Below are 16,168 nucleotides of genomic sequence, written 5' to 3' on the forward strand. Positions count from 1 at the left end.
GGGGAGCGGGGCCGGGGAGCGGCCGCCCCGCAGCCGGGGGGGGCCGGGGCTCATCCGCTGCCCCCCTGCGGGGGCTGCAAGCGGGAGGCCCCGGCCATGAGCATGCAAAGGAGGGGGGTCTCCGCCTCCTCTGTCCCCCCTCCTCGGATTAAAGAGGTGGGGTGCACCCCCTCCTGCTCGCAAATATAATTAAAGAGGGGATGCAGGAGCCTTGGGGGAAAAGGCAAGTTTGGGGGGTTCTACCCCTTGCCCCCCTCCGGGTCCCCCCCCCCGCTGGGCGCTCCCGTGGCCGCTCGCCCGGTCGGAGCCGCATCGGGCTCCGGTGGGTGCCAGCGGGGGGAGGCGCCTTCTTCCTCCTCCTCCTCCTCCTCCTCCTCCCCCCCCCCCCTTCGGGCGAGGTGCTGGCAGCCGAGCGGTGCTCCGCTCCCCGCCGGTGCAGTGCGATAAGATGCGATGCAGCCCCACCCCCCGCTTCCCGATCCCCCCCCCCCCCCCAAGCAGATTCCCAGCCGACCTCCTCCCCACCCCAGCACCGCGGGGGGGACTGCACGGCTACCCCTGCGATGCAAGAGGATAATCAAAAATGGGGCTTGAGGACCCCCGGGGGGAGGTGGGGGGGGGGGGGGTGACACGCAGCACCGGGGAGCACACACCTCCTCACCCCTGGGATGGAGAGAGCCTGCTGGGTTCGGTCGCTTCTCACCACTCTGGGGGGGTTTGGGTCCCTTCCCCATCCCCGCTGTGGCTGGAGTGTCCCCTGCCTCCCCAGCCCCCCTCTGCTAGTGCCACCCGGGGGGGAGATGGGCCTTGTCACCCGGCTCCCTGCAGCACTGCAGCCCCCACGCATGGCTGCAGGTGGCTGGGGACCCTCTGTGCCCCCCCCCCCCCCCGCTGGAGATGGGGGGATCAAGCACCCCCTTGCCCCCATCACTCGTGGGCCGCCTGGTCCTCTCCACACCGCACATCCAGGGACCCTCTCCAGCAGGTCCTGGAGACCCTTGCAGCAGGGCTGGGGAGGGATTCCCCTTGTCCCGGCTGCCGCTGCCGGTACAGAGCCACAGGGGAGGTGGGTTTTGGGTATCATCGCTGCCCTTACACCCCGGAATGCCACGCTCCCCTCATGCTGGTGTCTGGGGACCGAGTCCCCTGCAAGCATGCACCACATCTGGTTCAGCCACCTCAGCCCAAGGGTGGGTTTTCCTGCCTTCACCAGCCCCATGAGCACCCCCGATGCCTTCACCCTCCCTGCTCTGCTGCTGCATATTTCCCCATCTCCCTTCCCCAAGAAATATTGGCCAGCACGTTCATCCTGGCAGCCTCATTTACAGTAGAAGTGCATAAGACATCTCCATTAATGCCAAAATAATTCACAGCAATTAATGAGATTGACCTTGAGCAGTGATAGAAGCTGAAGATGCCCCCAAGAAGCGGCAGCTCGGCAGTGCCAAGGAGGGAGGACAGTCCCTGGAGTGAGCCCCCATGCATTCCCGGCACCTTTGGGTGCTGCTGGGAGGTCTTTGCAAACGATGCTGGGGGATGACAGAGGGACCAAGGTGAAGAAGACAGGGGAGATGGGGTCTGCTCCAAAATCCACCACCCAGAGCACTGTGGGAAGGGCAGAGCATCATTTTTGGTGACTGAAAAAGGCCCAGCTGCTGCGGTGAGCAGCCTCACACCACTGCCCAGGCGACTACTGCTTGTTTTCATAAAAATCCCATGATTTATAAGCCAATCTCCAGATTGCTTTGGGGAGGGGAGGGCTGACTCATGGGCATGAATCCCCAGGGATGGCAAAGCAGCAGACAGAGCGAAGCAGTGGCCCAGCCATGATTCATCTCTCCCCAGCCTGCCTGGAGAGCAATGGGGCAGAGCCTCAGTTTCCCCACTCTGAAACGGGCCCCAGGGTCGGGGATTTAGGGACGGTGATGGGACCACACCGCATCCTGCCCCGACACAGGAGCCTGTTCCCACTGATAGATGTGGGCTTTTTAAACAGGGTGTTTGGGTGCCATCCCTCCCGCTTCCCGTGGCGCCTCTGGCAGGTTCTTGGCACCGCCACTGGGATATTTCTCAACTGTTACAGAAATAAGTATTTTTACCCCAGTTGGATTTTATTTATGGCTCTGGCTTTGGCAGGCGGAGGGGCTGGGGTGGGCAAGAGTGGGCGGCTGTGATCTCTCTCTCTTTCCTCAGTGAGGACTGAAGCCGGCGTGCCGGCAGGGTTGCTGCTTGTACTGGGGAGATGCCAGAGATAAATCCTGTTATTTTAGAAGGAGCCAAGGCAGGGAGGGTCAAAATGTGACAGCAATGTAGGGTCCCGCCCATCTTGTGGAGACCCACTGGAGCATCTCCTGCTCTTTTGGACGTACAATACACTGGAAAGCTCAAGGATGGATTTTCCAAGGAGTTGCCCCCAAAAACATTGAGAGATGGCCAGGCAGGGCTGGATCTGGCTTCCCACATCACCCCTAGGCAGTTTGGGGACACCAACTGGCACCAGTGACCTCCCACCACGCATCCCACTCATCTCGGTGGCATCGGCTTCACTCCCAATGGCATCACATCCTCCCCAGCCGCAACAGCCCCTTGAGGCCCTGCACAGGGAAGGACTTTTTGCTGCAAACCCCACGAGCTGGAGGCACTTGGGAACCACCGACCTCCGTGCGGATAGGTCCTGGCTGCGGGAGCAAACCCCAACAAGCCTGTGCCGTGTTGAGCAGAAAGCATCCCCGGCGCCGACAGAGCCCGGCCTCTCCCCGGTAATCCCTGGCCTGTGTTTCACCTGCTGTAATCCCGGGGCAGCACTAATCGCTGGGATAACAGTGCCCGGCAGCGGGTCATCGCTGAATCCGGCCCTAATCCCTGTGGGAGCCGCTGTGGAGGAGCCGTGCTGCGGCGGCAGGCGGGCAGTGGGTGCAGGGGCGGCTGCTGCGAAGGGCCCCCCCCCCCGGGTGATGGGTCTAGGGGGGACCCCCCCTTTTCCTTCGCATGGGGAAACTGAGGCATCCACAAGGATGATGCCCCCCCCCAAGGCACATCCAAGCCTTTCTGGCTCTGCTAGTAATACAAGGATGGGACTATGGAAGGCTTGAAGGAGCAGTGGGGAAAGTCCATGGGGTGCAACCCCGACCCTGCACACAGCGGCATGGGCAAACACAGCACCCAACCCCACTTTTTTTTGGGGGGGGGGGGGCCTTTAAACAAAAAGCCAAGAGCCAGGGCTGAGGGTTTGCACCTGGGACGACCCCCTGGGTTGTTATATTTCACAGTGACCCCAAGGACCCTCCAAAGCCAATAAATCACTTATAAACCATAAATAAATAAATAAAAAGCCCAGGGCACACCCCAGGACAGTGAAAGCTTCAGACCAAGTCTCCAGTTTTCCCATTATTTTTCAATAAAGACTAATGCAGGCAGGGAAATTCCTCGCCTGCAAGCAGCTCTCTCCAATGGTGGCTGCCTTGTTTGCGGCCTGACAGCTAATTCTGCGCGGGAGTTGAATGGCTGATCCTGGAACGTGATTAAAAATATATATCAATTCCCTCCCCTTCAAAGCAGTGCCCAAAATATATTTATACCATCCGCCTTTTCTTATATAGTTCTGATAATGACAGGGGAGGTTTAGATTTGATATTAGGAAAAATGTCTTCACAGAAAGGGTTGTCAAGCACTGCAACAGGCTGCCCAGGGAAGTGGTTGAGTCACCATCTCTGGGGGTATTTAAAAGATGTGTAAATGCTTACCTACGTGGTTTAGTGGTGGACTTGGCAGTACTAGGTTAACAGTTGGACCTGATGATCTTAAAAGAGTTTTCCAACCTAAATGATTCTATGATAAATATAGAAAGCCGGTAATTGCCATAAATTAATTTTATATTCTCAAGAAAGCTCAATCCCCGGGCGTAAGAAATCAGGAAAGGAAGGCAAGAGACTGACATAGATGAATTGAGACCTGCTGGTCAAACTAGAGGGCAAGAAGGAAATGCACAGGCAGGGGAAGCAAGGACAGGTACCCTAGGAAGAGTATAAGGATGCTGCCTGGTTGGGCAGGGATCGGGTGAGAAATGACAAGGCACGACTGCAGCTGAACTAGGCATTGGGTGCAAAGGATAAGAAGAAGGGCTTCTACAGGTATGTCAGCCAGGAAAGGAAAGTCAAAGACAGCGTACACCCTCTGATGAGCAAGACTGGCAAACTGGTAACAACAGCCAAAGAGAAGGCCAAGGTACTCAACAATATTTTTGCCTCAGGCTTCACTGGCAATCTCTCTTCCCACACCTCTTGAGTGAATGAACCGCAAGATGGGGACTGGGGGAGCAAAGTCCCTCCCACTGTAAGAGAAGATCATGGTTGAGACCACCTGAGGAACCTGAACATATGTAAGTCTGTGGAACATGACAAGATGCATCCCAGAGTCCTGAGGGAATTGGCTGATGTACTTGCCAAGTCACTCTCCATGATATTTGAAAAGTCATAGCAGTCAGGGGAAGTAAGTCGACAGTGACTGGAAAAAGGGAAACATTGGCCCCATTTTTAAAAAGGGTAGAAACTAGGACCCTGGGAATCACCAACCTGTCAGCCTCACCTCTGTGCCTGGGAAGATCAGGGAACAGATCCTCCTAGAAGCTATGCCAAGGCACATGGAGGACAGGCAGGTGATCTGAGATAGTCAGCATGGTTTCACCAAGGGCAAGTCTTGTGTCTTGCCTGACCAACCTAGTGACCTTCTATAATGGAGTGACTACATCAGTGGACAACGGAAGAGCTATGGATGGTGTCTATCTGGACTTCTGTAGGGCCTTTGACACAGTCCTCCACAACATCATTCTCTCGAAATTGGAGAGATGGATTTGATGGGTTCAGTGGATGAGGAATTGGTGGGATGGTCACATCCAGAGGGTAGTCGTCAATGGCTCAATATCCAGATGGAGATCAGTGACAAGTGGTGTTCCTCAGGAATCTGTACTGGAACCAGTACTGTTTGTACATCAGTGACACAGACAGTGGGATGGAGTGCACCCTCATCAAGTGTGCAGATGACACCAAGGTGTGTGGTGCAGTTGACATGCCTGAGGGCCAGGACGTCACCCAGAGGGACCTGGATAACCTTGAGAAGTGGATCTGTGTGAAACGTCATGGAGTTCAACAAGGGCAAGGGCAAGGTCCTGCCCTGGGGTCGGGGCAACCCCAGCACAAACCCCGGCTGGGCGAGGGGCGGCTGGAGAGCAGCCCCGAGGAGAGGGACTGGGGGGGTTGGTGGGGGGAAAACTGCCCGTGAGGCAGCCCCGTGTGCTCACAGCCCAGAACCCACCCGTGCCCTGGGCTGCAGCCAGAGCAGGGGGGGCAGCAGGTCGAGGGAGGGGATTCTCCCCCTCTGCTCCGCTCTGGGGAGCCCCCCTGCAGTGCTGGGGCCATCTCGGGGGCCCCCAACAGCAGAAGGACACGGAGCTGCTCGAGCGGGGCCAGAGGAGGCCACGGAGATGCTGGGGGGGCTGGAGCAGCTCCCCTGGGGGGCCGGGCTGAGAGAGTTGGGGGGGTTCAGCCTGGAGAAGAGAAGGCTCCGGGGGGACCCTGAGAGTGGCCTCCCAGGGCTTAAAGGGGGGACAGGAGAGGGGGGGAGGGACTCTGGGTCAGGGGGTGGGGATGGGATGAGGGGTAACGGTTTTAAACTGACAGAGGGGAGATTTAGATGAGATCTAAGGAAGAAATTTTTTATGACGTGGCTGGTGAGACACTGGAACAGAGGTGGTAGATGCCCCCTCCCTGGAAACATTCAAGGTCAGGTTGGACAGGGCTCTGAGCAACTGGATCTCATTGAAGATGTCACAGCACACTGCAGAGGGGTTGGACTAGATGGGCTTTAAAGGTCCCTTCCAACCCAAACTATTCTATGATTCTATGATTATTATTTCAAAGGGAAGGAAAAAAAAAAATCTTTAATGGTAATTAACTGACCATCTGGTTTCCTCACGTGGTTTGTGGCTTATTTTCCATGGCTCTGTCCTGCTCTTCCCCCCTGTCTCTGCCCCCTTGGGGCTGTCTCCATCACTAGTCCCCAGGGCCACCCCATGGGTCTCCTTCCTCTCAGGGTGATGATGGCAGAGGAAAATGGGTGGGAGAAACAAGAAACAGGCTGAGATATTTCACCACTGAGATGCTGCAGGTCCTGAGCACACCCCATGGTACCCGCAGCCAGCAAATTGTTTTGACTTTTGTGTACCCCAAAAAGTGTAATGACGCATTAGATATTGAATGCAATTTTTATAATATTAAAATTAATATTTTAATAGCGTATAAAAGTAAAGGAAGGGTGAATCAAAGCAGTAGCACCAAGCCCTTTCCTTCTTGCACGATAAAAATATTTCATTTTAATTTTACTGTTTGGATTCGTCTTTGCCTCGACTTTTACATTCTATTAAAATATTAATTTCGGTCTATATTATAGGCCTTTAATATTTTATCTGATATAATTAGTCAACATTATCAAAGTTATTGGGGCTCAGCACGGGGGAATGGTGGGAATGAAATGACCCCATGAGTAGGAAACCCTGCGGACTCAGTGGTTCAGAGGGAAACATCTTGATAGACCAGCAGTGACATTTTTCCCCTTTCCTTCCAAAAATTTTTACCCCATGGAGAAATTTCTCTAGTCCCATTTTTTGCTGCATTTCTGAGGAGGAAAAAAAAAAAAAAAAAAAAAGCAAATGCCAAAGCTTGGGCTTCCCTTGCAGGGCAGGGCTGGTGGTAAAAATCCCTGTGGCTGGGTGCCAGACTGTGCTCCACGTGCACATGAGAGCATCTACCACATGTCAAAACACCCCGTATTAAAACAGCATCCCGGCATCCTCACAGAAAATTGATAAACACCACATTTCTCCAGCGCCGGGGATCCAAGGCACCTAATTACAGCAGCTCGTTAGGAGGGGGTGGTTATCTTGGCAGCCAGGGAGTCCAGCAATAGCATTTCTTTTCTTGCCTTGCTGCTTGCTTTATTATTTTTTTTTTTTCCCCAAAAATAATAAAAAAAACCCTTGTAGATTCAGGGGAGGATTTAGCCACTTGGGTGCAACCCCTCCGAAGTCAGCAGTGGGCTGATGGCAACACTGAAGCCACAAGCTCGTGGTGCTGGGTGCTGTTATGTGCAGGAAGCAGAACGGCGAAGACAAGCTTGTGTCATTCTGCTGTTATTTTGGAGGGGGAGAAGGAATTTGCAGTACCTAAATCAAATGCCAAGGCCTCAGTGGACAAGAGACGAGTGAGGTTATTGGCAGACGCTGGGAAACCAAAGGCAATATTTTGCACCCTGACCTCAGGATTTTGATAACCACTGGATCCCAACTGCCGATCGCCAAATCCCCTGCGGTGCCTGGGGGTGAAGGAGGGCTGACAAGAAAGCTCAGAGCGCTGGTGGATTGAAAGCCCAAGGCACAGACTCTATAGCCCCTATGGATATGCACCCACCCGGAGCAGGGCGCGTGGCAGGCTGATGAGTTTGCAGCTGGTTTCTCCTACAAGCTTGAAGGGATGGACAGGGTCCCATGGGGGGTGAGAAGGGACATTCAACATCTCCAAATGACTCTGGAGCTGCAACCATTTATTTCTAGACCTTGACCAGGCTGGAGGGCAGTGAGGAGGCAGGGAGGAGGCAGGGAGGAGGCAGGGAGGAGGCAGGGTCTACAAGCCCCTGCCTGCAAAAGGACCCCAATCCTGGGAGAGTTACTGACACGCTCCACTCAGATCTCACCAACACCTATGCATATATAAAACATACTACAAATAAACGCAAAATCCCGTCTTCTCCAGCCTCACTCCACATACTGTGCTGTTTGGGACCTTGCAGGGATGCAGGAGAGTGCATGGTGGCCCTGTGTCCAGGACAGGTCCTCATCAGCATCCCCACACGCTCGCTGAAGGACACCCAACTGCCCTGACTCACCTTTCCATCCCAATCTCCCTCCCCCTTCCCTGCCTCTTTGGCCAAGACGGAAAGACAGAAGGGAAAAGCATTTAAGAGGAGTAGAAAAGCCCATTTGCTTTGGTTTCCCAGTCACCCTCTCACTTGGTTTGGTTCAGGCAGTTTGATTTTCCAGAGGCTTTTAGGCCTCCCCCATTCCCTAATCAGATAAGGGGCTGTGACAGGGGAAGGATTTGGAGCCGTGCAACCCTTAATTGTGCTGTGGGGATGAGCTCACCATGGGGCGCAGTCTTCCTGCAGCCCTGGTGTCCCCCCCATCACACCAAATACCACCTGGACAAGCCCCCCCAGTGCACGTGTGCCTGGTGGTGCAGGATCCAAGTTGCTTTCTCCCCCAGCCTCTATTTCCCCAGCTGGGATGCTCTGGGTTGAGCTGATCCTGGGCAATTTGTGGGCAATGGAGAGGTTGGGCTGGAGTTGGGCTGATTTGCAGGGGGAGAGGTAGGGTACGGGAATGTCCTAAGTGGTCCCAAATCAGGAAAGATGCGCTCATTACCGTGTACTGAGCTGCAGGTCCTCAGCATCCTGCTACCCCGCAGATCCCTCCTGGGAGTTCAGCTGTCCCCAGGGTGGGCTTAGCTGGGAATTGTATGAAAAAGGTTGTTTGGCCAGTTGCCCACTCCTGAGATGCTCAGTCCTGTGCCCACTGCATCCCCCTGCTGACCCCATACCAGGTCCATCCGCCTCCAGCAATACCCTCCCCGGGAAGCACATCCATCCAAGGCCAGCTGATGAACACTCCAACCCCTTCAGAATGGGTCCTGGTGGGATTTGGTGAAGACTGGCACTGTGTGATTAGCCCAGGAATGGGTTTTCTCTGTAAGCTGGGGAGAAGAAGGCAGAAAACTGACTAAAGCACATACATATCTCAGCCTTGAAAGGTCCCTTTATGGCACGAGGAGAGCCACGGCGAGATGCAGGGCAGGAGAAACATGGCAAGAGCAGCTTCTCCACCAGTCCAGCCCCAGCGTTGGAGCTGTGCCTGCCCCATGGAGGTGCTACTGTGGAAATGGAAAGAAAAACTGGCCCTTCTGCGAAGGGCAGAGGTCAGGGGAACCTCTGCCTTCCTGGTGAGAGTTCTCCCCCAAACATGAACTCTGTCAGTGCTGGGCTCACGGCTGGTCTGAGGTTGACAGCTTGGCAGTGGCCAAGCAGGATGAGATCCCACCAGCTCTCCAAGGCTGGGGTACTTATCACAGAAGGAAGAAAATGACCAGCTCAGATGAGAACAAAGGTCCATCTAACTCTGGATCTTATCACTGGAATAGGCAGCTACTACCCGTCCAGCCAGCAGCCATCCCTCCCTGTATACCCTCCCTCTGTCCCTCCATCTACCTTTCCATTGCATCCATCCATGCATCCATACCCATGTACCCTCTCTTTGTTCATCCATCCATCCATCCATCCATCCATCCATCCATCCATCCATCCATCCATCCATCCATCCATCCATCCATCCATCCATCCATCCATCCATCCTTCCATCCATCCTTCCATCCATCCATCCATCCATCCTTCCATCCATTCCTCCATCCATCCTTCCATCCATCCTTCCATCCATCCTTCCATCCATCATCCATCCTTCCATCCTCCATCCATCCATCCATCCTCCATCCATCCAACCATCCATCCATCCACCCATCCATCCACCCATCCATCCACCCATCCATCCATCCATCCATCCTTCCATCCATCCTTCCATCCACGCGTCCATCCCTCTATACCCTCTCCCTGCCCATCCACACCTATCCCTCCATCTCTCACCCATCCATCTATCCCTCCAAGCCTCCTTTCACCCATCTCGCCATTCCTTCCTTCCTCCACCCTTCCATCCATCTCTCCATCCACCCATCCCACACCCCCTCTCTCTGCCTCCTCCCCCAGATGCTCCTAATCTCTGGTCCCCTCTCTCCCCATGGCCACCATGACGTTTCCAGTTGAGGACCCCTGTACCAGTGGCTCCTCATCCCCCGCAGTGGGGCCCCTCCACCACCTGCCCTGGCGCTGCATGGCCAGGGCCGACGACTGGTGCCAGCGAAGCGGTGAGAGGTCCCAGCAACAAGCAGGGCCTCCCTTTCCCCTTCACTGGAGCTGTCACAACAGTGTTTGTCGGGGACAGAGACGGCAGCGGGGGGAGGCACTGGGAGGACTGAGAACAGTTGAGCATCCCACAGCCTGCCTTGTTTTCAGAGGCACCGCGATGCATTGGGCTGAGTTTGCTCGTGGGCACAGGGTGGTGGCATCTCCAGGGTCCCACCACCACAAGCATCTCCTACAGAACACCCATTGCAGAGTGGCCCCAAGTTGGGCAACCCGCTGCACCCTGAAAAGCACCCAAGCATCTCCAAAATGTCAGATCCCAGCAGCAGGAGGAAGGGGGGGGCTTTCCCTATGCCCCCTCCGTTCCTCCTCCCACGGGACTTCAACACCAGCAAACACCTCCCTGGGGGATGTCCCTCCAGGGCTGGCAACCCAGGGCTAGAGCAGCTAATTGCAAGCAAGGAGTCATCAAACACAGACCTTATTTCCCCCAGAGGCTCCTGAGCAGCTGCTGGAGCTCCACCATGGGCAGATGGGGCACCTGCCCACGCCAACAAGCAGAAACCTTCCCTGCCCACCAGCCCTGGGAGGTGAAACCAGAGCCTGGCTTTTATCCTGGAGCTCAGAGCCCCATCCCCAGTGCCTGCCCGGCTGGCATGTCTGGTGGGATAATAATAGAGCAGCTGCTAATTCATCTGGGTCATCCCCAGTGCTGCCTAATGGCCACCCCGGTAATGGGCAGGGTGTCCCGGGGGTTCGGGATCCCATCTGGAGCTGGGCCCAGTAAAGCCTTTTCTTTCCTGCCATTAGTAGCTCCCAGCTGGGATTTGGGCTGCTCCCATCCCTCATCAAGGGAAGAACCCCCTGAAAGACCATTTAGGACCATGAATTTTTCAGGAGCTCATTTAGCAGCAAACATTTTCCCATCTGGTTTTGTGCAAAGTGGATTAACCCCTTCAACAGCCCCAGGGTGGGGATGGAGGAGACAGATCCCAAATGGGAACGGGCTGCTGTGATTGCAGGGAGGAATGCAAGGGGGAGGGCAGAGGTAGGAGCAAGGGCTGGGTGCTGCTCTTTGCTTTTCTCTCTGGGGCTGACAGCAACCTGCTGCCTGCACCAGAAGGACTGATGTTGCGTCCAGCATGGGCTCAAGCTGGCAAGGAGTGGGCAGCGGCAGCCTGGGAGGCAGCAGAAAACAGGTCTCACACAAAATATGCCTGAAACCATCAGGAAACCCCTCCATTTTGCACCTGGGCATTTGCAGGATGCAAAAATCTGCTGGGAAACCCATGCAAAGGGCTTTGCCTGCATCCCCCATCACCTGTGCTGAGCCTCTGGGATCACAGGCAATCCCATATCTGACAGAAAGGAGACGCCAGCCAGGGCTTGGAGGCGTCAGGGAAAATAGCATTTGAACCACATGCATTGCTGGATCCTGAAATAATTATAGCCCCAGGGTCAAAAGAGCCTACTTTAACGTCATTTCTCTGTTCAACATGCAGCAGCTGTTTAAAATAAAATAAAGCCCCTAGAAAGTCCAGATGTGGAAGGGAAGGATGGGGAATGGTCAGGAGAGAGGGAGGATTTTCCAGCAGAATATCTGCTGGGCTGTCTCAGGGGCAGGCAGGGAAAGGAGCACAGTTTTGTGGCAAAAGCCAGTGTTTAAGACTTCTAGCAACAATTTCTATAAGATCTCAGTGGTGTTTCAAATGAAACACTCCTGACCTTGATGGTATCTGGCCAAAGATGATTCAGTATTTGGCTACAGGTGGTCACATCTCAATTAAAGCCCCTGGCGTCTTTGGTGACGCATACAGTGCATCCTTTACATTGATTCTGCTAATGGAGCTGAATGTGGGGATGGTTTCTCTGGTGTCTGCAGCCCTTTTTGGACCTTCCGGGGGGGCGATCACATCCTTCCTCAGCGTCATCTTCCTCTCCCAGAGCCAGGCATGGAAGGTGAGTGTCTCCCATTTGCCTGGGGGCTTCCAGGGCACGGGCTGCATTTCCCCAGCCTGGAATTATGCTTTGCAAAGTCAAACTTTGGCTCTGCAAGAAGTAGGCAAAAGGGCTGAAGCCCCTGCCACCGACTTACAGGGTGTCCTGTGTCACTTCCCTTCACCTCACCCCTGGGCACAGATCAAAATGGTTTTGCATGTCATGTCATTTCCAGAAGGCCACAAAAAGGCAGCAGAGAGGGGCTGCCTTGCCACTGCATCCCTCAGGTCTGTGAGCACAGCTGGGGGTCCCACCGCAGCCCCCCGCCAGCCTCCCTGTCCCCTGGGGCTTCCCCCTCTCCCACTTCCCCACTCACTCCTGCCAGCTCTGGTCCCAGCCCTGTCTGAAGGTGAATTTTGGGGGAGCAGCCCTGATCTAGGGTTTCATGAGAACCAGGACCCCCCCACAACTCACTGGGATTTGTTACAAACTGTCCTGACCAATGTGTCCCCCTGAGAGACACCCCCCAAACAACCAGACTGTTTGCTCCCATGGGAAAGTGCTTCCCCATCTTCCCCAAAGGAGGATGCCCAAGTCTCCCCATGCCTCAGAGCATGGATGACACAAGCAGCTTGAACCCCCTTTGCAGGCTTCTTTCCGTCCTTCCTCTGGCATGTCCCAGGGTTTCGGGCCCATCCCCAACTCTGTGAGCGTGTAATTTAATTTCACCATCACAGCATAATTTTAGCACAGATCTCAGCCCTCAGGAGAGTTGTGTTCATCCTCTGAAGGGTGCCTGCAGGATGCAGCACAGTGAGACCTCGGGCTGGCCCGTGGGATGCCACTGCACCCCAATGGCACAAGTCCCTCTCTGTATCATCAGTCATTGTGCTGGCATACACAAAACTCTCCCAAAAGAACCAGGCAGTGAGAAAAATAAGAATTTGCAAAGGACAGGAAAGGGAAGGCAATGAGTTTCTGCTTGGCTGTGCAGGGAGGGGTCTGCAGTGCACAAACAGCATCCATTCCCGTCTCTTCGTACCAATGACATTGAAGAGAGTTGCAAAAAAAAAATCCATTATCTTCACCCAGAATTAAAAAAAAAAAAAAAAGACATTAGCAGCCTTGAAAGATTTACATTCTCCCTCCAGAAGCCAATGAGACCACGCAAGCTCCGTGGAGGTGCTCAGTGCCAGAGCTGGTCCCGAATGGCCTTGCCAGGGCAGGAGCAGGCAGGGATGCTCCCCAGTGGGGTGGTTCCCATGGAAAAAGCTGGGCTGGAGGGGGTGTGAACACCTGCCCACCTCTGCTCCATCCATTATTGATCTTAATTAATTACCCCGCTCCCACACTTACCTGCTCTTAGTTATATGTCTCTGAGACCCCTAGGCAGCAGCAAGGGCTGTGGCTGAGCAGAGGAACCCCAAAATGAGCAGAATGACCCCAAAACAAGCAGAAGGACCCCAAAATGAGCCTCTCCACAGTGTGCAGAGCCATGACTGGAGTGCTGGGTCCCTGCAGCTGCGCCGGTCCTGGCTAAACCCAGAGGAAAATCCTTCCTACCCCAAAGCAGAGCCCAGTGAGAGTGGAAAGGACCCAGCCAGCCCCACCAGCTCCCACCCTCCTCATAGGCTACAGCCCCCCCAGAGTGGGACCAGCCCAGCCCAAGCTGGATGAGCAGACCCCCAGGCCTTGCGTCTTTAATAGCAAATAATGGCAGCCCCTGATCAATGGTGGTCCTGGGCCCGAGGTTCGCCTCCCCGCCGCGGTGAGCCCTGTTCCCCCCCCCGGGACCGCGGGGCTCGCCGTCTCCCCGTCTGCCTCCCCAGAGCTCTCTGGAAAACACGCCGGCACCGGCGTTATCAGCCTGACCGCAAGCCAGATCTGCCAGAGCGTTAGTGCCATCTCAGGAGCCCGCCGTCTATTTTTAATCCCACTAAAAAGCAGGCAATTTGTCACTTAAGTCTCCATCTCGGACTCCCACTTACCCAGGCAGGAAGTGAGCGGCAGCTCCGGCAGCAGCACCTGCATGAGCCGCCCCAAAACCCGACTACAAGGAGGATGCTTTTATGTTCAGGATCTGTTCATGGGGCTGGGATCAGAGCCTGGGGCCAGGAATGGACCCTGTCCTAGTCTTTATTCCCTATTTCCTTATTCTTTATTCCGTATTTCCTTATTAATTTCCTTATTCCTCCATGTTTCCGTCTGACCATAATTTGGGGAGGGGAGAGAAGCAGTAGTTTCCAACCATTCTAAAGCAGATTTCTCCTCTCCCTTTTCTAAAACTGCCAGAAACTTAGGGGGAAATCCAATTTCCCATTGCTCTGCCACCAGCCTATCTCAGGGGTGCAGCATGGCCCACTCCAAAAGCTGCTGCTCTTTGCAACAGCACATCGGGGCTCTGCATTTCATCTGCTGGCAGATAATTTTGCTATCAATAATATCTCCATATTTAACTTGGGGTTTTGGGAGGAGGAGTTGTTCCGATTCACACCTTTGAGCCCCACAGCATCACCCCGGTCTCCCTGCCTGCTCCCCCCCACCCCGTGGGTCCTTTGCAACCCAGCAGGATTCAACAGCTCCAGCACACCAAAACCGAAATCCTGTAGGTTAGAATTCAAACCCCCTACCCAAATGGCAAACTCAATCTGATTGTGGCGCAGCCCGCCCAGGTGGGTGATGGCAGATAAGGGCCCAGTGCCACAGAAAAGTAAAAGCTCTCCAGGAGGAATATTAAACCTCACAGCGGATGGACTGGAGGTTTATCAGCGGCTTTTGATGGTAATAGATTTTTGTAATAATCTGACTTTATTACTGGAAACAATGTGAGGATGCAAAGTGCCTTTAAGGCTTGTTAAAAGCATTTTCCAGCCACTTTAACTCCCTTCTCCTGTCTCTAGTACTTTATCCAGGGATGCCGAAGAGTCTGGGCAGGGGCTGGGGAAGTGAAGAAACCCTGGTCCAGCCCAGTAAAACCACATGCTTAAGCGGAGTGCAATGCACTGTGTCCCCAAGGAGCACGCTCGGGTGGCACAGGGACGGGATGGGTGCATCCTACCAGGGCAGCTTTCGAGTGATGAGAAATATACTCTGGAAAATAATGTAACTCCCTTTCCTCTTGACCGAATCTCAAGTTATGTGCTTGACAGGTGATACTTGTACCTCTTTTAGTGAATAAACTGCAGTGTTTGCATTAAAACAGCATCTCAGATCAGCCCTCCGGCCGTCCCGGGGGCATGATCCATCCTACAGCATCTTCAGACCCTCCTGATCCTTGTGATGGAGGGGAGAAAAGGAGGGTCACAGGCAGCACTGCAGAGCAAGAGCAACAGCCAAAATGATGGAAACTGGGGATAGGGGCTAGAAAAGGGGGCAGAAAAATCAGGCAAAGGCCAAGCTAGAGCCATGGAGAGCAGTGAGCATGGGGCAGCAGGGTGCCCCAGCCACACACTGCTCCGTGGCTGCAGCCGGCTTCCAGCTCTGAGTTTGGGCAGAGAGGAAAGAAAATCCCCCTCCGGGACTGTGAAATCAGATGCTTTGAATCACCCGCACGGGGTTAGTTTTCTGGGTTTTTGGCCAAAGCTGCTGGAGCTTGACCTTGAACCAGTGTCTCATTTCCCTGTGCCAACCCAAAACTGCTGTTTTTTCAGCAAAATAAAAATAGTAACCAGATGAGTGCTGTTCTTCTCCAACACTGGAAACAAAGGCAGCTTTACTGGCACCTCAAACACCCCACATCACCTCCATGGCCCATCACCACTGCAAGGTGACACCCAGACTTCGGGGGGGATTTGCAAGTGCCATTTGGGGACATCCACATCTGACTGTAGTGGAAGGGGATCCTGGGGAGGCAAGGTGAAGCACTCAGACCCTTCTCATCAGCACTGCTCTTCCAAATCCATCCCTTTAATGCTTCTGACACCCTGTTTGGAGTGTAACCATGGGGGGGTTTGGAATCAAGGACCCCCTTTGGTGTGTCCTGGGAGGCTCCTTGTGCCGCAAGGAGCCGTGGTCTAAGCCCGGCTCTGACATAATAGCATCACATAAATAATATTGAATTATTTCCCTGCCATTTCTGGGAATTGCCAGTGAAGGCTCTTAGGCAGTGCACACTCACAGCTCCTAATCTTATTCACCTGTCATTTACCCTGCGAGTAGAGCAAAAAGCAGTCAGCCTTTCTGGGGCACACAGATACGGGGTCTCACATCATTTATA

The sequence above is a fragment of the Tyto alba genome, unplaced genomic scaffold, assembly GCF_018691265.1.
Source record: "Tyto alba isolate M040663 unplaced genomic scaffold, T.alba_DEE_v4.0 Super-Scaffold_19, whole genome shotgun sequence".
Lineage (NCBI taxonomy): Eukaryota > Metazoa > Chordata > Aves > Strigiformes > Tytonidae > Tyto > Tyto alba.